Here is a 23571-nt window from a genome sequence, read left to right on the forward strand (position 1 = left end):
GCATTTTGTTTCTTATGTTCTAAAAATACATTTCCTGCACCTGAGTTGGGTTTTTATTTTATTTTCTCTTTCTTCTCTTTTCCAAATTATATATAGGGCATACACTTTATTCCCTTTTTTCTTCCTTTATCCAAATGATGTTGGGTCAGATATGAACTATTCTCTTCCCTTTCCCGGGCCAGGTATTTTTAGTGTTGCCATCACAACCAAAGATTCCATGTTGTTAAAATCTTTTATTTTTTTATTATTTTTTAAAGATTTTATTTATTTATTCATGACAGACACAGAGAGAGAGAGAGAGGCAGAGACATAGGCAGAGGGAGAAGCAGGCTCCATGCAGGGAGCCTGATGTGGGACTGGATCCCGGGTCTTCAGGATCATATCCCGGGCTGAAGGTGGCGCCAAACCACTGAACCATCGGGGCTGCCCTGTTAAAATCTTTTAAACACAGTCTTAAGTTAATAACATCTTTGATCTTTAGGGATTGTTAGAACCTCCAGATTTAAGGTCTATCCATCTGGTTATCGATAGTAAATAGTGTAACCAGCAGGTCTGGTGCACGTGCCAGTGGATGCCACCATAGGCTTCCACAGTATGGAAGTATGTCTAATCCCAACCACAGAGGACCATTGCCATACAAACCAGTCCAAGCCTGAGTAGTCCCCTCCTCTTCCTCTGCCCAGTAATAACATCAGTCAAAAATCATGTAGTGCTGATATGAGGATAATGGGAACTCCAGAATTTCTAAAATCACTTGGGAGTTGGTGAGGAATACAGATGGAAGAGATGGGCTGAGGACGTTCCTTCCTCCCTCCATCTCCACTCTTCCTAGGCAAGAATCAGCTAAATATAGTTAATGTGTGCCTTCTCATCCCCCCAAATCCTGGTAATCCTTACCCTGCTCTTTGTTTCTATGCAGTTATTACCTTCCAATATATTATATAACTTATTTATTATGATTTTAGTATACAAACTACCTGAGAGCAGGGGATCTTTTCATTGATCCCTTCTTCATCAGCTAGAACACTTGAAGATTTGTCAAATTTATTCATAGAAATAAAAAAAATGTTACCACATTGGAAAGCTAGCTTTATTAAAAAGTGAACATTCTTTTTTTGAGGAACATTCTCCTAAGCAAACATAAACCTTTTTTTGATCCTGAAATAATCCTGTGCATATAATTTAATAATTTTGTAATACATACAATTTTGTTACATGTCTAATTTATTAAATAGGCTAATGTGAGCAGCTTCAAACTAAACTTTAGTACTTAAGAAAATAGAAATTTAGTTCTTGCTCATCTAACAGTCCAAGTGTGGATGTTTATGATCTGGAGTGGCCTACCCTTATGTGATTTATCAGGTACCCAGGTACTTCTTCAGTGTTATGACTTTGTGGGTCTCCTCAGTCATCAACCTCCAGGTGACTGAAGGAGAAAGAGATGGCTTCTTAATCAGCTTGTCCTTGAAGAGACACTAATCACTTCTATCGATTTCATTCCATTGATCAGAACTGTCACATGGCTTTGCCATGTGTTATGTGGTCTTTAGTTGGACAGCTACTTTCTAGGGACAGTTCTATTCTATACTAGGGGAAAGATAAATGTTGATGAATTGTTAACTGTCTTTGCTACATTTCATGACCAAGCTCTCTTGTAGCACGCACTCTCATTGACAAACTGTATGAATGAGGTTTTACTGTCATAATAATGCAAAATAACTAGAATATGATGGTTGACCATTATTAGTGGAAGTGTTCAGCTGTAGACTATAAATGACATTTAGATCTCTTCCAAATGTTTCTCATGCTGGGACCTATGATAAGCAGCATCAACAGAACTTGGAACATGCTTTACTCATAAGTGTCATGGGAAAGAGGTCAAGTGAAACCACATGTGTCTAAATCTTCTTCTCGGACATAGAATACATAAGCTCTGCACTAGTTTTATTGGCCAATGCAATTTACATGGTCAAACTCAATAAAATGAGGAAGAATATGCCCCCTGTGGCATGTATGGGGTGGTGGAGAGTGAATATCTGAGGACAAATAAATTCTGCACAGACTTATGTTGAATAGATTCAGACATAGAACTGAAATTTAATATGATATCTCAAATTATTTCACCTGAGAATAGGGGAGACACTGAAATGAGAGATCCTCTGTATTGAGAGGTCACTATTAAAGAGATCCTATATAGAAATGCTAGAGTCAACTTCTTATTTCCCTCTCTTTATCTTATCCCCACTTCCTAGGCGAAACTGTTTGATTGCTAACTTGCAACAATCCCAACCTCTGTCAAACTCTGCCTTTGTGCTCCAATCTTTTCAGACTAGTTCCTGTTCTCTTCAAACGCCAAAGTTATGCTCCTCTCTGGGTGTGTTTTAGTATTATTATCTGCATGGAGTATGTCATGTGTAATCCTTGCTTCTCTCCACCTCTCTAATTAATAATGACCCACTGAAGATTTATGAAATATCACTGCTTTCTTGAATATTTTTTTTATCTTCTAGGCATTGACTATCTTTCTTCCCTCATCCATCCACCCATCCATCTATCCATCCATTCATTCATCTAGCCACCCATCATTTCAACAATTAGTTAATAGTTGTCTAGTAAGTATCAAGCATTCTTTTACAAAATGGATATATAGCATAAATAAGATAGACAAAATCTCCAGTTTCACAGGGCTTTTAATTTTAGTGGAGAACATAGATACATGAACCAAAACATAATTATGACTGCAGATATTGTGAATAAGTGGAAATAGGGAAATTAGACTGTGAGGCAGAGGTTGATGATCAGTGTTAAGTCGGTAGTCAAGGACAATCTTTGAGTTGAGAATAAAATGATAAAAATAAAACAGCCCATGAAACTTTAGTCAAATATATAATTAAAATTAGAGTCACTGTACCAAAAGTACCTGTAAAGCTTACTCTTTTTTCCTCCCTCTGTCATTCATTTATCATAATTATGTTTTGTGGTGAATATAAAAAAAAAGACCAAATAGAACAGGCTAGGCTGATTGCCAGTATCCATAATTTGCTCAGTTATTTTAAAATGAAGTGGAATTATATTATTTTAAGGGCCTTTATTTTTCTAACAAAGCAACAATTGAGCAAATATGGTGGAATAATGTTGCTTAATGCATTATAGTACTAATTTTAAAAGTTCAGGGAAAAATGAATAAGGGTCCTTGAAAATGTTACTTCCTTTCTCAGGTTTTCCTGTCCTGCCTATACTACTTTGGGTACTGACTTGGTTTGATCTCATGGTGGTGTGACACTCCAAATGGGTGTGTGGTCTGATTGTGGAGGAAGGGCTGACTTTGTCACACCAACACTCAAGGTATTTTGAATTATGATTAAGAGCTAGCACTGGAGGTGAAAAAGTGAGAATTGAAATTTCCACCCTTAGCTTGATACTCTTTTCCTATTGCTGATATAACAAAGTGCCATAGATAATGTGGTTAAAACACAACTTTACTATCTGATACTTCTGCTGATAAGTCTCATTGGTCTAAAATCAGCACATCAGGGAGACTGGGTGGTTCAGCATCTGCTTTTGGCCCAGGTCATGATGCCGGAGTCCTGGGATCGAGTCCCACATCGGGCTCCCTGCATTGAGCCTGCTTCCCCCTCTGCCTATGTCTCTGCCTCTCTCTCCCTCTGTATCTATCATGGATAAATAAATAAAATCTTAAAAAAAAAATAAGATAAAATAAAATACAATCAACATGTCAGTAGGGCTGATTTTCTGCTGCTCATTTCTTTCTGGAGTTTGTAAGGGAAACTCCCTTTCCTTGACTTTTCCAGCTCCTGTAGGCCACACACACACCTCTCAGTTTATGACCTTCTTTCTCCATCTCTGGTGCCAGCTATAGCTGGTCAGGCCCTCATGCCACATCTCTTTAACCTTGCATCTATCATCACACCTTTTCCTCTGACCACAGCCTGGAGACAAAGATTCATGAGATTGGATTAGATTCATCTGGATAATTCAGGCTAATCTCATCTTGAAGTTCTTAACCTTAATCACATCTGCAATTTCCCCTTTGTCATGTAAGATCATGTATTCATACGTTCCAGGTTTTAGGAGATGGACATCTTTGGGTCTGCCATGATTCTGCCTACCATACTTCCTCTTTAAATTTATGACTGTGACTTCCTTAAATATGAGAAGCCTTACCAGACAGAGCCATTCCTTAATGAGAATCCTCTGATTCCTAGGAAGGGATAAGGAAAACAAAAGTGTTATCTCAGTGCTGTAACACCACCAGCTTCTGGCCAAGAATTCAGTACATCTGGGAGATAAGTACCCTTTGTAACATGTCTTGTTACATGGAAAACCCCAGCTTGTCTTGTTTTGCAACTGGAATTTGAGTCACTTCTTAAGGATGCCTTATGACACCCTGGAGAAGTTGTTTTTATTATATTGGGAGGTGAAGGCTGGTTTTTATCCCCCCTCATTGTTTATGTTTTAGCATCATTCCCTTCTGTCCTTTTGATGGATTCCAAATTGTTCCTGGGAGGAAACTGTGGTGATAATTCTAATTTCAGCTGCTCTTGCTCTGGGGACTGATTTGGGCCTTGTCTTTGATATTGTGCTTCTCTAATCATAATCCTGACTTTCTGAAATATGAGTGTCAGTAGAGAAAAGGCTTGCCAACTCTGTCGTTCATATATCACTGAGAGGATGCTTTTAAGGAAGGCCTTAAATGAAGGCATTGTACAAATGCCAAAGGAGAAGAAAAGAAAAGAAAAAAATGCTATGTCTATGGATTAGTGAAAGCTTCCCGTTGTCTGACCTCAATTAGAAAAAGCAGAAATATTTCTAAGGATTGCTTTCGAGATGCCTAAAGAGTCTTACTGGATATTGGAGTTAACGCTCTCCTATGCTGCAGCTCTTTGCCATTAGTGATCTAGTACCTTTATCCTTTTACTTCTTTTCAGAGACTCCTCATGGATTTATGGAGGGCAGTCTCCTCAGTGCCAATGGCTGGATTTAAGCCTACATTTCCTGGAAGTTAGGAGTCATGTGGGCAAAGTTAATGGAAGGAACTTAAAAATACATAAGATACATAAGCCTAAGATTAAAATGTTTGGATTGGAATGAAGTGGGGTTTCTCAACCAATTTTTCATTATTACACTTATAAGGAATCTCTTAAGATATATTTTTTCCTAATCACCCTCCTATGGAACTTAATACTGCTGAAATACTGTAGCTCTGTTGATGTGCTAGATGTATAATTTTCATTTAAAAGAGGATGGTATTTTGCCCCTGACCCAAGAATCAATTTCCACCCTGTTGTGAAAGGTATCACCCCATTGTGAATGTATGATCTAAACTGAAGAGGCATGCTTTACTTTTCTCCAACTTTATAATATTAAAATTACTTATTTTAAAAGTGAAACTGGATGATGACATGAAAATCACAAAATATACATACACACAAAAATGATCAAGAACAGCTATTCTTTTGCATGTCATAGATATACATAAATATACAACACACAAAAATTTAATTTTGTAATCCTAAGCATCTTTCTATGTTCCTAGGTATATTATCACAACATTGCTTTTATATCTACAGAGTACTTTATCATGTAGTTATAGTGTCTCATAATTCAGGTCACAACACTTGTTTCAGATATTTATGTTGTTTTGAACTCATTTTGAGAGAAGCAACGCTGTGATTACAGAGTCTTGTACACACCTTTTCATACATGACTGAATATTTCCTTGGGATCCATGCCTACAAGTGCAATCTTCCAGAAGGGATGTATTATCAAGGTTCTCGATACATGATGCTAAACTGTTCACCAAAACAGCATGATTCCTTTCAAAGAGCCATAATCATAGCAAAATTTGGGCAGGATCTGGGTAATTGAGTGATTTCTTTCCTACCAATAAAATATTGCGTTTGCATCCAGATGATTGGGCATATTTTTAGAGGCTGTAATTGTTCAATTGGAACAGAAACTTGGGAGCAAGCAGGAACCGGGAGATTTGTGATGTGTTCAGAATTTTACATGTGTCACTTGGCTCAGCAAAACGCTAAGGGTTTCTGTGGACAAAGGGGCAGGAAAAATGGTTACCAGCCAAGTGGTTCTTGGCTTGACTCATTCTAGCTTCCTTTCTTATTTTTTTTATTATTTTAAAGCTGTCCACACATTCCATTCCAGCTTCTGTGACTGGATTTGCTGTAGAGGTCTGAGATGGCAGAGACACAGACAACAAAGCAAACACCTCCCAAATGCTGTTTCTTGTGGCTTCTTGTGAAGTTCACAAGTCAGCAAATATTTATTAAGCAACTACTACGACGGGCACTGCTGCTGGCCCCAGGGCATATATCAGTGCCTGGAAACAAGTCCCTGCCATTATGGAGTGAAGGTTCCAGTGTAGGGAGGCAGACAACAAGTAAGCAGACATAAATATGCAATATTATGGCAGTTGGTGTTGGATGCTATGAAGGTGAAGGAGAGAATGAGTGGTAGGAAGAGAGGCAGAGAAATTACTATTTTATGTATGTACGTATGTATTTTAAATATTTTATTTTATTTTATTTTTTTCAGAGAGAGAGTGCAGACATGAGCAGGGGGAGAGACAAGGGGGGGAAGCAGACTCCTTGCAAAGCAGGGAGCCCAATGTGGGGCTCAATTCCAGGACCCTGAGACCATGACTTGAACCAAAGGCAGGTGCCCCAAGGGAAGGTCTATTCTAGATAAGGTGGTCAGAGAAAACCCTTGGAGCAGAATTGAAATGAAGTGATGGAATAACCCATGCAGATCCTGAGGGGGCAGAACATTGCAGACAGAGGGACGAGCAAGTACTCAGGCCCTGACCACTTGGAATATGCTCGGTGATTAGGGGATGAGAAGGAGGCCAGTGTTGCTGGAGCAGACTCAATGAGGAGAAGAATAGGAAAAGAAGTTAGAAAGACAGATAGTTACTGCAGGGCATTACAAGGCACAGTAAGGACTCTGCAACATCTCCAGCCTTGAATCATTGTGATCGGCCATTCAGCATATGTATTTTAAAGCTCCTGCTATGTCCTGGAGCCCTGCCTGGACACTTGAGTCCGCAAGGAGGTGAAGGCAGGCAAGGCTGTCATGGAGCCAGCACTTTGGTGAGGACACAGGCAAGCACCGAGGCCATCATGGTTGATCTGTGGTTGCACTATCGTGGCTGAAGTAGAGGCCATTAGCTGGAACACGGCAACAATTCATCTGGCTAGCTGCAATATAAAAATCACTTTATATTTAATAAAATGATATTTTCCTTTTAGTAGCTTGCATATATCATTCCATCGTTGTGTGGATCAGGTTATTTTGATATTAAATATTAAATTATCTGCTCACCGTCATGCATTGGGCCCCAGAATTAGGAGGCCACATCTTTCCCCCCTGTTTCCTTCAATTTAGCTCTGTGTCTGGAGCCGGCTTTCAGAAAATTCATGGCAGTGAACATATGATGTAAAGAAAATAATTTAGTGAAGGTCTGGCTTTCTGTGTTTTGAAAAGTTTTGGATCCAACTGGACTTTAGGTAAAAGATAAGAATGTTATAAGAAGCTTACTAGAAATCTGGGAGACAGGGTAGGGCAGGAAGGAGTGGGAGCAGAAACTTGGATTACTGGTGCTTTTCCTACATATTTTGTCAGTTGTGGGTCTCACTTGCCGGTAAATTGTTCAAAATTATATGTGTTTTGTTTACCCTGAAACAGTAAATGCACTGGGGAAAAGAACAGTTCCTGCTATTGCTTTGTGTGGGTGTATGACCAATGAGACATAGGCGACACAATTCCTCTCATTGGGATCTGTACCCAGAAATATATAGGCAAATTCCAGAAACACGGCTTCCTGATCATTCTAAGGGCATTTACCCCGTGTCCAATGTCTCCATTACCTCCGTGACTCAGAAATTTCTGTTATTGTTTCAAGCAGCTTGCCAGTATAGCCTGTTGGAAACCTCTTAGTCTCTGGTCTAAGTGCTGTGTTCTGGAGGGTGATTGTCAGAGGTTTTTAGGACATGGGTTTGATGGCAAGGGATCCTTATCTCCAAGGTAACACTGACATTCCTATTGGCTGAGAACAGTTTGTCTCCCTTGTTTGGGTCTTTGTGCTACTTGAAAAGCACTGTAGGGGAAAATTTGCTTGAGAATGTTCAGAGTCTAAGAAATAAAAGAAGCAGCACTGCTCTCAGTTACCTTGTGTGCTTGTCCTGTATATTTTGTTCTTGCTGGGCACCCCAGACCTTGTTCCTGTTAAGATTAACTTTCTCCTCTTGTACTCTCCCTAATTGAACATTCTCAGCACCACACTCTTGTAGTTGTCTTGTCTCTACCCAAACTACCGGCTTGACTTGGGTAAACTTTGGCTGTTGCATCTTTTCTCCTATTTTAATTGTGATGAGCTTTGGCTGCTTCTCATAGCACAATCAATTATTTGTACATGGATCACAGATAAAATGTCTAATGTGGAGACAAGGTCTACCATCTTCTTTGCTTCATTGTAAAATATTTCTGGTAAAATTAGTAAAGGCTGTTTGGAATGAATGAGCACTATGAAAGCTTGCATATATTTATTGTAACTTTGAAAAATTCCAATTTTACTCTAAAACAGGTACTGGTCTAGGAGCTGAGGCTTCAGACGTGAGGAAGACAAACGCAATTTCCTATCTAGGGAGGGAGAAGGATATTAAACAGTCAGTAAACAAATAAACATTCACCGAGAAAAAAATGAGAGCACAAAAAAGAAGAGCTTTCCAGGAGAGATTGTTTGTAGATTGAATTTTTGAAGAAGAGATTCCTGAGTGAAAATTAAAACAAGGTCTAAAGCTAAGTAAAGGGGACATAGGGAATGAAGAATTCTAAGAAGGACATTCTGGGTGAAGGGAGCACATGGCAGGAGAACCATTAGTAGCAGAATTACTTTTTTGGTTGCATCGCTGGAAGAGGAGCCTCTAGCTACTGGGAGTTATCACAAGGATGAGCACTGTAAGATGAGGTGGAGTAAGAGATGGAAGCCATGCTACAGAAGGCCTTATTTGTCCTAATAATAATGACGAGGCATTGTCAAGTTTTGAGTAGGGGTGGAGAAGTGCATTCGTGACATGGTCAGGGCTAATTGATTATAATAATTACAACTGTATTTATAAAGGATCTGATTAAGCATGCTAACTTGGTAGATAAACAAGTGAATATATACATAAACACGTTATACATACATGCATGTATATATATATATATACACATACACATACATAAGTGTATATATACACATAAATTCCAATTTGAGTTTGAAAATATGCTTTGATACTATATGTTGGCCAATTGAATTTAAATAAAATATATATATAAAAGAAAATATGCTTTGAGATTAGGTTTAGAGTCTTTTCCTAAATTCCCATTATTACTAATCAAAACATCTATGAGTTGAAATTTACCTTTTAGATTAAGAGTCCAAGCTGATGTTGTTAGATGTTTAAGGTATGGCTTAGACGTGGAGAAAGAATCACACGGAATAATCTGGGAATAATACAGATTGGGTAAAGTATAATGTCCCTGTCTTTCCCTACATTTTAGGTTCAGAATTCATGTTATCCTGGTGACTTTTATTATGAATGAATGAAAGCTAATCTAAATCCCAAAGTGAAACCAAAGAATAACCTCTGCAATTGCTAAAGCTATTTGAATAATGGAAGGCTAAATTCATAAATAGCCCCATGATTTCCTCCAAGGTAAAGAAAGTTGCTGTCTCCTCCAGGATGTTGCTTTGTGTGGCCCACCATTGGCACCTACTGTTGGCTTGCCTATTCCTAGCCCCATCTCTGAAATTTCTGTGAATTGAACAGAATTTCCATAAATTATGAGAAAGAAAAAAAAGCAAAGCTGATCTGGGTTCCAGGGTTCCAAAATGAAGGCTTCTGTTCTCCCATTGTGTAGCACTGCTGCAAGTTGAAATGTTTCAGCAGTCTCTAAGAACTCAGGACTAGAAAAGACTAGTGTCTGCTTCTTGTGATCAGTGAAGTTCTGGCTTGAGTCAAACCACCCTGGGCTGGAGGGGACCATTTTCTTCATCTACATTTAGAGAAAGTAAATGGAAACATGCACAAAAATCCCAGTAAAGAAGACTTATAAGGTCATAGGGCTAAATAAAAATTGTGCACACACACGAAAGGAAATCCTTTCTCTTTCTAACCTTTTCTGTAAGAGTGAAGGGTAAACTACATAGGGATAATGGGAATCTATAATATCCAAAATTGAATTACATAAATATAACAAATTCTACATCTTTACTACATGCATTTGGCATTAAACTTTAGGATGTCCTTGAGGTGAGCCATTTCCAATTTTGGAAATATTCTCTCTCTCTCTCTCTTTTTTAGAATATAGTCACATTTTTCCGAAATTGAAGTTTGGAGAACATCTCCCACCCAAATGTCATTTTTCAAAACCTAAGTGTTCTATCCATGGTTAAGAAAAAAAGAGTATTTCAATAAGAGGTGTTAATCTGTTGAATTTTCTGCATTGCCATATATATATATGCTGTGATTTACATCCTTCATTTTCCCTTTTGTTTTGATTTTAATTGCATTATTAAATTAAAACTTACTCAAGGAAAATTAACTTTTTTTTTCAGCTTAGGCTGAGGAGCAACTAAGAATGCCAACACTGAAACGGTAATTGTCCAAAAAATTCCAATGCCCACATAATTTTAAAGGAAAAATTACATCTTTCAAAGTAAATTCACTCCTATTATATGAATATACATAGGATATAAACCTAATATAGAAGGAAACTGAAATATTGATCTATACATCAGTGAACATAAAATCTATATTTATTTAGGCAATCATTCATTTTACAATTTCCCAGAACTGGCTGGCTCTCTGGCATTGGCACCATTAATTTTTATAGCTCAGTGCTAAATAAGTGTGAAGTATGTGTGAAAGCATATGCTATCATTACATATCTTCCAATGTAGAGAGAGATTTTTCTAATGAACACAGATAATAATTGATAGTAATATTGCTTATACTTTTTAAACCCTTCATTTGGCAGTCTGCTAATGACTTCTGATATAGTATCTTTTTAAACCCTCACAACATCCTGTAAATAAGCATTATTATATCCATTTAAGAGTTAAGCTCGATGAGGCTTAAAGAGATTACAGTTAACTTGCCCAAGGTTACACAATGACTAAATTGGAATTAGAATTCAGACTCATGGATGAGTATTGGTAATGTTTTTTTTTTTTTTTTTTTAAGGTTAAAACACACTTACCTATGTATTTGTAAAACAAATATGCACCATCATCTCTAAAGGCAAATTATTCCGACAGTAGGCAACTAGAGTCAGATCACCTGCGTTTAAAGTCAATTTCTTTCACTTGGGCAAGTAATTCAATTTCTCTATAACTAAGTTTCAATGTCTGTAAAATGGGATTTATAATAGTATTACCTTGTAGGGATGTCCTGGGGATTAAATAAAGTAATCTTTCAAAAGATACAAATAATGCATTTGCTACATAGTGGCTATTATTATTACATTTATTATTATTATTATTATTATTATTATTACTACTACTACTACTACTACCACTATTTTCATTAGAGGTATTAGCACACATCAACACAACTTCTGTGAAGTTGAATGAAATGTTTTATGGCTCTGTGATTCCATGTTGCTTCCTTTGTGATCTCAAAGATCACAAACATTTCTATCTTTATATCTCAGCCAGGACAGATTTACAAAGGATAATCCCCAGTAGACTGTATCTATGGAACTGCAGGGATTCAGCCACTGTAGAGTTGACTTGCCGGAGGGACAGGGGAAATGTTCCAATCGTTAATCAGATTTTTCTCCCAACTTACTTTCCCTGAACATAATATCCTCCTGGGTTGAATCCAAATTAATTGAGCCTCTATTGGGTGCTCAGCACTCTGCGTTTTCCATGGCTACTTTTTTTGTTGTCACATTTTTTCCCCCTCAAGACTCAGGAAATTAACTTATTTGGTAACTTCCTTTCTCTGCAGGTAGAGATGCTGTAAGAGATAGCTGAGAGCCAGGAACTTCAGCTGATGGCTTCAAAATATTTAGGCAAACAAATAAAAACAAACAAACAAAGCACACACAAAAACACCCACTATTAAACCTATGGTTTAATAACACAGCTATCTCTAAATTTTAAAATATGTGTTGTTTTCTGCTAAGAATTATTTGATCGACTACTGAGTGGAGAAGATTGGTACACATAGATAAAACCATCCAGAGAGTCCTTGTTTGGGGGAACCTGTGGTGATGTAGACATATAGCTTTAATTCGTTAGGTTCTTTTCCTAAAGAAAACTAGTCTTTAAGGTGAAGTACCTCTAAAAACTCTAAGGACCTCAATTTTCATGAAAAATCTTGAGAATGGAGGGAACAAGGAAGAAAATCTGAAGGAAAGCATGAGAAAGAATTGAGAGTTTTCAATCATCATGCATTGGTAGTTTATTATTTAGTGTACAATTATTTATAGTAATTATTGATCAAATGCCTATTGGGAGTATGTCCTTCTATTAAGTCCATTGGGGTTTTAAAAAGATGAGCTGCTTCTGCCTTTGGAAAGCTTGTAATCTTTAGGAGAGAAAAGCTGATAACCAGGTATGAGGTAGGAAATGAAGAAGATAACAAGGAAGAAATAGAGAGGCACAAGAGAAAAAAAAATCAAAAACAAGAGGAAAAAGAAAGTAGTGATGCTTGAATTAGAGCTTAAAGGTTAGGAAGGTTCGTGTTTAGATTAAGACAGTGGAAGAGCAGAGGACAATGTCAGAGCAACTCCTGAACATATACACATCTGAGACCTGTGGGCAAAAGTGGAAGTTTGGGTTGACCTGAGTGAAAAGTATGTGAAAAATGCCAAAAAGAAGAAGGGGAGGAATTACAAATGTTCTTATGGGAGGTCTGGCATGCTGTCATTTAAGTGAAACCACACCTGTGGGAGTGCTTCTTTACCACCACAGAGAGATCCTAGTAAGTCCAAGAGGGATGACTTGTAATGGAGTTTTAGGGTACTTTTGTTTCCTGTTTCCCACATTTGTGACATTGTTTCAAGTGGCCTTGCCATATTAAGTTTTCTATTAACAAGAAAAGTTCTTTTTTTTTTTTTTCAGGAAATGATTGTTATAACCTCAATCAAAATTCATGGTCTAGGATAGTGCTTACAAAGTCATTGGACCTTATGTGTTTATTTATTTTTTTAAGACCTTATTAGAGAGAGAGGGAGAGTATGTGTGTGTGAGCAGGAGTGCAGGGGGAAGGGTAGAAACAGAATCTCAAGCAGACTCACCTCTGAGCACAAGGCCTGAAGCAGGGTTTGATCACATGACCCATGAGATCATGACCTGAGCTGAAACCAAGAGTCAGACACTTAACTGACTGAGCCATCCAGGTGCCCCACCTTGTGTGCTTTTGTATTGCAAGATCTAACTCATGAATTCTGTGTGCCCTGTGTTCTTTCATGTACCTCTCTCATCTTTCCTTAGTATAAGGCAACTGAAAAAGGACCATTTTCATCCCTCAGCTAATTTTTATGTTCTTCCTCTTTGGCAGGTGAAATATTTAACTTGCCTCAATTTCTATACATGGGTAATGCTGACTATTCCTCCTTTGAGCTTTTTCTCCTTCGCATTTTCATTTCTTTTGCCACTGTCAACTATTCTTCACATGTCTCATCCTCTTCCTCCCTCTTAAATCAAATAATACCTAAGGAAATAGCAAATCCTAGGGCTGTCCATGGCTATTTAGAGCCACTGGAGAGTACCCAAAATCCTGGATGCTGACTCTAGGAATGTTAAAGGTCTACTGTTCACTGAACAGTGAAGAGATATTTACTAAGAACATCTGATGTTCTAGTCACTTTACACAGATGATTTAGCAAAGATCAAGGCAAATGGGGAACCACTGTTCTCATGGAGATTATATGCAAGTGGGAAAGAGGAAAAAAGAAAATATATGCTCAACCACTTAGAAGCCTACCTAAGCCAATTGAGAAATAAACAAGAGAAATATTCTGTATGATGTATGCTGATTACTTGGTCATGGAAAACATCTCTGAAGAAGGCACTATATGCTGACATCTGAATGACACAAAAAAGCCACACATGTAGAGTTCAGAGATGTCAAACAAAAACCAGAGTTGAACTGTAGTTAAAGTGACAAAACCAAATTTTATTTAGGACTATTATGGTATGGGAAAAGAGAACTCAGTATAGAGGTTCACTTCCATCCAAACACACCATGGGCAAGTGGAAGTTTATAGCCAAAGAACAGGATAGAGGCTGGTGAGTGGAAAACCACAAGAGGAGACATCAGAGGTAAGGGGGTTTCTGGCTGAACTGAACTGAAAAGATTCTTGCTGAAGTTAGGCTGGGGTGCTCAGATATCACCTGGGGGATGGCGGAGGATGAAGAACCCTATCAGATCTCAAGGGTGATCAGATGGTGAGGGTGGGAGCTTGGGATTAAACTGACATTAGCAGGGTTATGTAAAATTGGATTTTACAAGGACCTGCATAGACAGGCTTAGAGAAAGGTTCAGGAACCTGACTGACTACTATTTAGTCATGCAAAGAATTTTGTCAGTTATGAAACATAATAATTTGGCATTCTGTCCAACTGGGATCATCCCTGCAGACCAGTCCCTCTCCCTGATGGATACATTGCCTCTAGTTTTTTTTTTTGTTTTTTTTTTTCTAGACTTGTGTTAAGTATGGAATGTCAGGTGGAATCTTAGAAGCTGAGGTAGTGCAGCCAAGGAAGTGCCCACAGCCCTGCACCATTTCTGTTCTTTACAAGTGGGCTCTGTTTAACGTGCATCCATGCCTGGAGTGGGAGAACAGTGATTGAGAAAAAAAAAAAAAACTCTCCTGGGGATGGAAATATCAAACTAGACGGTTGGGTTGGACATTGTGAGCAGAGGGTTGTGGTTCCTTGGAAATGCAGGCTGCCTGCCTGGACTGATTCTCATGAAATAGTGTTACTGTGGTGAATTTGCCCTGGTGCAGTATTGGCCTTTAATCGATAAGCTCAGAATCTCCATCATCAGATGTCTAGAATAACTAAGGTGTCATAATAACCAAGCTCAAAGGGGATGGGTATATGTCTCAGTCTGTTTGAGCTGCTACGTACAATACCACAGATTGAGTAGCTTATAAACAATAGAAATGCATTTTTCACAGCTTTGGAGGCTGGAAGTCCAAGATCAGGGGACCAGCATGGTCATGTTCTGGTCAAGTTCTGAGTCTTCACATGGTAGAAGGACTAGGGACTTCTGATGGGTGTCATTCATTAGAAAATTAATGCCATTCACAAAGGCTCCATATCCATGAACTAATCACCTCCAAAGACCCCACCTTCTAACTCCATAACTCTGAGTGTTAAGATTCCAACACGTGAATTTGAAGGAAGTGAGGGGAGTTACAAATGTTCAGACGATAGTAGTGTATGAAACAGGAATTCCATCTTGCTTGTTTTTAATGAGAAACACAAGCATAATATTTTGTAACATAAAATTATTTAAAAGTTTCTTGAGGAACCTGATGTTAAGAAAAGGATTCATGAGAATCGTATAGAGGGGATTCAGACTCTACGAGCATGCTGGGTCTATACCCACAACAAAGATGTAATGGAGGACTGGATACTCACAGCACTGTTGTGGGGTGCCACCATGTTTTGCTCCATGATTCTCCTGGCTTTAAATTTCCTGTAGCTGGCAAGATCCCCTCTGGCTGTTCTTCTTTAATATACTAATGCCTTCACTCTGATTTCAATCTAGTCTTCTTCACCAGAAAGTGTGTAATCTCTCTAATATTGCTTCTTTGAATCATCCTGTGGTGATTTTATAGTACTCAGAATGCAATCTTCCTTAATTTTTCTATTCTGGAAAGATGCTTTCTGTTTCCTCAGGGTGCACACTGTACTCTAGTTCTATGGAAATAACAAGAGCATTTTCTATGAGACATCTACACAAACAGGAAATTAATTTTGGTATTTCTTTCAGTTCTCTATTGCTGTGCAATAAATCAACCCAAAATGCCATGGCTTAAAACAGAAACAATGTATTACTTCTTATTATTATTCTCTGAGGTGACTTGGCTTATAAGAGTGATTCTTCTACCCTATATGACATTGATTGGGGTCTCTCATTGGGCTGCATTCAGTTGCCAGTTGGGATGGGTTGGAAGGTCCATGAAGGGTTCAATCACATGTCTTGGCTTACTACTCCTCCATGTGGCCTCTTCACACCACTAGGTTGAATTTCTTCCCAGCATGTTGGTCTAAGAATTCTTCTATGGAAATTGGCTTTTAAGATAGAGGAAGTGAAAGTTGTCAGTTCACTTAAGTTCAAGATTCAGATGATCACTTCTGCCACATTCTAAGTCAAGATAAGTCACAAAGCCAGCCCTGATTTGAGGAGAGGTAGATGGACCCTAACTGTTAATAGGTAGAAAGCACACAAGGTGGGAGGGAATTGAAGGTAGCCATCTTTTGAGACTGTCTACCACAATTTGCCTTTCAGCTACAATATTACCAGTAGGCAAATACTCTCACCCTCTTGCCCAAATGCTTTCTTGCATTACAACATCAGCTTGAAATCTCCGATTTCATCATTTAAATCATGCCCAGATTCCAGGAGTCTCTTTGAGTGCATTTCCTCATATGCAAAGGTCTTCAAGCTAAAAGTGCAATTTATCTGTGCTACAAAACCTGACATATACTGGCCACCATCTACTGGCAGAGCTCTAGATTGACCTTTGCCCTCAGGGCCATTTTTCACCTGGAAACCTTTTACTGATCAGGGAAGGATTCATGGCATGTCCTGTGTAGAACGATTTCCTTTCACTTTTGCTTAAGAATGGAACACTTCCTTCATTAATCTCTTTCTCAGGCAGCCATCTACTATACAAGGCCAAACAAGCCAGCTGACACTTCTATATCCTTCTAGAACTCTCCTTTGTCAGGTCCACAAATTTCATTAGGTGCATTTTATGTTTTCTACGTTACCATAGGCAACAGTCTTGCCAACTTTCCACCAATCTATATAACACAGCTCTCCTTTTTGATGGCCTCCCCATAGGAATCTGCTCTCCAAATTTTCAGTCTCTCCACAGTCTCCTCACTGTCCTTCAGGCCTCTGCCACCACCCCAAGGCTGGTGCCCGAGGTTTAGATTTTTTGTTAAGGCAGGTTTAGATACTTCTGGTGCCGGTTTCAGGTGTGTATACATGCACAACAATCTATTCCCAAATCCTATTTGCTCATAATTCTGTGGATCAGGAAATCAGAAGGGTAGAGTGGAGATGACTTGTCACCGATCCACAGTGTCTACTGTCTTACCTGACATGGTTCAGATAGCTAAAAGGGTCACTGGAACACCTGGAATGAAGTCACATGGCCAGGATTTCATTCATTATTGATTGATTTTCTTGGTTCCTTTTCCCTGGGCTGGCTTGAGCTTCCTCACTGGATGGTCACCTCAGAGTAGTTAGACTTCTTTCATGGTGCCTGACTTCCTTTGGGACAAGGTAAAAGCTTCCATATTCAAGGATAGAAGTAATATACCTTCTATCCCTCCTTTTGAGGGATAGAAAAGTATGCACATACTAGAAGGGAAAGAATTGATGGAGCCCTTCCTAAAGACTATTAATTAGAGATTGTCTGCTTTAGGACTGTTCAAACATCCTTCATCATAACCTATAGAGATATGCAAGCCTTAGGAAATACTTACAGGGAAATATTGTTCCAAGAAATAACCTCTACTCTCATCATAGGAAATGTACTCATATTTTGTAATCTGTTTTAATCCATTTCTTTCAAAATATTGCTTACAAATTCCAACTTTATTTTATAATGAATGATTGAGATGAGTAACAAAAAAACAGGGGTTCTGATCAAAGTCCTTCATTATCTTTGACAAAAGTGAGTATAGACAATAATGTACTTCAAAGTATTTTCTCAAAGTTGTGCAGCTTAACCGAAGCAAAGAAGTGATCAGAATCATGTCTTCTAGCTTAAGCCAAGACGCTAAGTCCCATTCAACTTTAAAACTATGCTGTTGAGCCAGTTCCATGTCTACATTGTTGTTTCCATCCAAACTTTGATCTGAGTTCTCTGTTTTCCAGAACAATAACACAGCTCCTACAACTCCAAATCTGATCTTCTTTGCACATTATCATACTTTGTTGGTCCCACGGTAAACAGAGCAAGGGCATTTGCAACCCTATCTCTTTACAAACACCTTAATTAAAAAAAAATAAAATAAGGAGTAATTTTGTGGATGGAATTGCAAAGCTTGTGACTGTGAAAATAAAAATATCCCGCAAACCCTTGGAATTGTGAGTTGTGAAAGAGAGTTATTGTGAGCACAGTTCTGCTGAAAGTGGGAAATGTGTCTCTCACCTTCCAGAATCAGCCAGTTTTAGGATCACATAGTGTGGACACTACTTCTCTTCACTGGACTCTTGTTTCCCAGTTGAATATATCTCTATAAGTAGAGCTGCAGAGTTATGGTGCCAAAATTATAGCACAGGATAAGAAGACCTTTTAGTTTTATATTTTTTATTTTTATTTCCGAGGAGACCTTTTAAAATGGTACTCTGTGTCATATACAAAGTAATATATTGAAAAACTTCCCTGCTTATTGTTTTCCTTTGTCTTAAAAGGCATAAAAGATTGAATTGAAAAGAGATATCATTTTTTTAACTAGTTGAATTTATGTTTCTTCATCAATAATGTATAGTGTTTGGGCTGGATAATTTCTTTCTTTCTTTTAAAGATTTATTTATTTATTTTAGAGTGTGTGTGGGGGAGCATGTGTGTGTTGGAGGGGTGAGAGCAGAGGGAGAGGGAGCGAGAGAGAAGAATCATAATAATCCTAAACAAGCTCCATACTAGGCACAGAGCCCATTGCAGAGCTACATTTCACAACCCTGAGATCATAACTTGAGCCAAAATCAAGAGTTGGATGCTTAACTGACTGAGCCACCCAGGCATCCTTGGGCTGGATAATTCCTAAGAGCCTTTCAAATTCTGAGATTCTGTGGCCAGAAAGACAGGGAAATAATAACCTGTGTTGTGTCACATGTTTCCACTTCTTGGGTTGAGAACATCCACACATACTAAAGCATGGTTTTACACTATACTTTTTTTTTAATAAGGAAAAATTATTTCAGAAGGATAGGTTGACAAAGGACATGGTGAATTTCCAAAATTAACTGTGAAAGACAGATCATCTGGGCATGACTGAAAGCCATGCATAACCTTTGTGCTCAGATATTTCATTTCAAAAATGTCACTTTCTGCTTATTCAATGCTACTGTCATTATACTATTTTAAGCATTAAAATTTGTGTTCTGGAGCTGAACAGGAATTATTGCTTCTATCTTTGGGCTTATTAGAAATAACTTAATATTCATTCAAGAGCAATAAAAATCACCTTTTTTATTACAGTTGAATTTGGATTAATGTTGAAATTTGCAAGCAATTTTCATTGTCTTTTATTAGCAGTATTTCAGCATCTATGTATATAGATCAAGACTCTTTTTAAGTATTCTCTAAAGAAATGACTGTTTAAACATGATTTTTTTCTTTAACTTTTAATTCCCTGGAGTGAGGTTAAAGTAGAATAAATTATGTGACAATGTCGTTTAAAATTTCAGTCTTTGCCTTATATAGGTAAGCTTTAAAAAAAAAAAAAGCATACGTGACAGCTGAAACAAATTTTTATTGTTCCATGAATTATTTACTCAATTGCAATGGAGATATGGAATGGGAAGCAGATATTATCTGGAAAATATCTTGGTCTCCCGATATGGAAGGAATGAATCTGTTTATTTCTCCTGATCATCTGTAATTTACTTAACACTTTATTATCTGAATAATCTTTAATGCTCTCATTTCAAATTTGGATCAATATAAAGAAAGAGGACCCGGAAACACAATGTTCTTGCATTATATGAATCTGCCTGCATTAGGCTCTTTTCATCACACAGACAGAGGGTGAAGGGATAAACTTGCCCAGATAATGAAGTATTCCTTGGGCAAGCCTGGCTAAGAAACTGCTTCCACTGGTGGGCAGTAGAACAAAGTAGGACAGGGAGTCAGTATGCCAAAGCAAACAACAACAACAAACAAACAAACAAAAAGCATTTAGAATTAAAAGCACAAATCAGAGATTAAGAGTCAGACCAAGAAGAACAATCAGAATTATGGGCTGTCAGGTGGAAATGTATCCCTGGGTGGGAGCCTGGGAGGAGCATTTTTATATTTAAGTGTAATTGTTCTTTGTGATATGGTTCTAGGGGATAAAGAGATATAGGGCAGGGGCAGGTGGAAGTTAAATGTAAAAGACTAAGAGCTGTGTTAATTATTAAAATAACAAAGCTATTTCAAATATTTCAGTGCCAGATGATAGCATGAAAGTGGGTGCTTATCATTCAGCTGTACAGCGTCTTTATGCAGGGCTCAATAAATACATTGTTGTCTAAGTCAGTTTGGGATTCCATAACAAAATACCATAGACCGGATGGCTTAAACAACAGGTATTTATTTGTTCTCAGTTCTTGAGGCCAGAAGTCTGAGATCAAGGTGCTGGCACAGTTGGTTTCTGGTGAGAACTCTCTTCCCAGCTTGTAAATGGCTGCCTTCTCACTATATCCTCACATGGTGGTCCTAATGCCACCCACTATGAGGACCCAACCTCATGATCTCATCCAAACTCAGTTATCTCCCAAAGGCACCATCTCCAAATACCATCACATTGGGGGAGTTAGTGCTTCAACACATCGTTGTGGGAGGAATGGAGTTCAGTCCTTAGCAGTAGTGATTTTTGATTATCTAAGAGTCACCCCAAGAGTCACAAATTATATTTTCTTTCCCTTGCCAGACAATATCTGTGCTTGGTTTGGCCTTGAAGTTGTCCTCACAGTACGAATGGACTGTCTGTATTCCTTCCTTATGAACAGTTGCTCTACTTAATTCTATGTTGTGTTCTAGAAGAGAACGTTTCTTTCATCAATCATTCCATAGATATGAAGTGTCTTTATTTAATGTTATCCGTTCCTTTTGGCTAACAGGATGAGTGTTGTTTGCTCACATTTTGAGTGCAACCCAAGCATTGGTCTTGCCCATTCCAAAGGCCACCTTCTAATCTATGTGGGAAGAAGGACATTGGTTCCAAGGTTGTTCACGAGGCTACTGCTTCCCTGAGTATCTTGTCACAGCCAGCTCTATCTTGACCCCTCACTGCCTGGGAATTCTGGGTCATGGCCTTCCCTCAATGCAGTGCTGCTACCTAGGCTTGGGCTCCGATGCTTGAATTCTACTTGTCCTTCTATTTCTCTCCATACAACTACTCAAGTCTGTGGGGACATCAGTCTTCAGTGAAGGGTCGAAGAGAACAAAAGTGAATTATAATTTAGAAGGGATAAAAATGATAATCTTATTCTAAATATGACTCTTCCAATATAATGAAATTATCATTTCATGGACACATTGATTCCTAACCCTCCATTCACGAGCACCTCACTATTCAGACTTCTCTCCTCTAAGGATTCCTCTAACCCCACGCCATTCAATCTCTGGAGCCTAATAATCAGTGGCAAATGCTTTCCCAGAGTGTGAATTACTTAGCCTAGAATGAGATCCTGAGACGGGAGATGGCGGGAAACAAGCTTTTAGAATAGTCTGGATAGGCTTTTGTTCTTCTAGGTCCTGACTCAGTGTCCCCCCAGTACTAACTTAATTGTATTCAGTAGTGTATAATTTTACTTTATACATCAGGCTCAGATTTTTGTGTATAACCCAATGAGTTGCATAATTCATGACTTTTAACATAACCAGTTGATTTTAAAACCAGTAAAATTTAAGACCAGCGGGAGATACCGAGAGGAGCTATTGGTCCCTTTGGGTCCCTCCTAAAGAACTACTTGGGTATTTTTCACCCCATCATGTCTCTAGGCTTTTCACTTTAGGCACTTAAAGACTCCACTGCTATAAGCCCCTAGTTTCTCCTGTTACAAGTTTAAGGGAAAGTCTAGATACATTAAGAAACTTCCCTTCACAAGAATACTTGATTGTAGTGAGTAAAAACATCATTATGGGCACAATAAGACAGACTATTTGGAAGCAGGTATGACCTAGAAAAGTGGGAGATATAGCCACTTCTCTAGAATATTTGATGGGTTTCTTTTCTCTGAAGTCACGATTAATGAGTAGATCAGTCGACTAATCTTGAAGCACTTGCTTCTCTTTTTGTAAGTTTTAGAAAAGCTCCCGGGTCATAGTATGCTATTTGAAAAAAGATGATTTCAGGTGTTTCCTGATTTGTGCCTTGAGACCCCGCCTCCCTTAAGGGTGCAAATTATAGAGAAGCCTATCATTTTCTCAATAGCTTTACACCAACAAGCTATACTGTCACCTTACATTATATGCTACCATTTACCACAAGTAACTTGCATTCTGCTGCACAGCATAATAATGATAATCATTGTAATCATATATCAACACAATGAGATAATGAGATAATAACAAGATGCCAGTACCTTCCCTGCATGCTAAATAATTGATTTTAGTCACAGACATGTTGCCAGCCTGTTCCACCCTACTGTATGGTGTCAGAGTTTATGTTTCATCCCTTAAGTGTGCTTCCAGCAGGTTGTTGACTGCACTAGTACATATATATCTGTTGTGAGTTTCTAAACATTATTCTTTTTTTTTTTTTAAGACCTTCTTTCAGTTGCCTTTTTATTTTTTTTATTTTTTTTAATTTTTATTTATTTATGATAGTCACAGAGAGAGAGAGAGGCAGAGACATAGGCAGAGAGAGAAGCAGGCTCCATGCACCGGGAGCCCGATGTGGGATTCGATCCCGGGTCTCCAGGATCGCACCCTGGGCCAAAGGCAGGCGCTAAACCACTGCGCCACCCAGGGATCCCCTCTAAACATTATTCTTGAGGCTCACACAACATTCTGTGGATCATTCTCTTGCAAGATACTCGAAGGGGCTCTGATGTGTCTGTGCAACGTACCTAATAAGTTCATTCCAAGACAGCATTTGGGACGTCACAAGAGATCTCACGAACAAAAACAGACAAATACACCGTAGCCAACAATACCTGGAGATTTAGAGATTAACTTGTCTAGCCTCATAAGGTTTTCCACATCCATTTCCCCTGAAGTATCAGACCCATCTGTAGAGAAGTTATTTATCTGAACCAAGGCAGAGATTAAGTCCAGCAGCCTGGGACATTTTTATCCTAAATGAAAGCAAGACGCGATCGTGTGCGATAGCCACATCATTGAAAAGGGTTCAAATCCCATGGTACTTTTGTGACCATTTGTGCTAACAGAAACTTGATTTTTTTTTTTTTTTCCTCCTGAGTTTCTCACTTAATTCTTAGAGGCTAATCTTTAGGAAATTTATGTCTGTTTTTACTGAACATGTTTCATCTTCAGGCTTCCATGTAGACATTTGAGAGCAGAGGGATGGTTTATCAGTGTCGGGATCACTAGTCTTCGCCTGAAGATACATGT

The 23571-nt window shown here is 38.4% G+C and overlaps 1 protein-coding gene across 4 annotated transcripts in view; it reads left to right on the forward strand.

Annotated features, from left to right (window-relative positions):
• NYAP2 (neuronal tyrosine-phosphorylated phosphoinositide-3-kinase adaptor 2) overlaps positions 1–23571 on the forward strand; it is a 261148-nt gene that overhangs the window by 130202 nt on the left and 107375 nt on the right. The gene's annotated exons all lie outside the window — the stretch shown is intronic.

Source organism: Canis lupus, chromosome 24 (genome assembly GCF_048164855.1).
Source record: "Canis lupus baileyi chromosome 24, mCanLup2.hap1, whole genome shotgun sequence".
NCBI classification, from domain to species: Eukaryota; Metazoa; Chordata; class Mammalia; order Carnivora; family Canidae; genus Canis; species Canis lupus.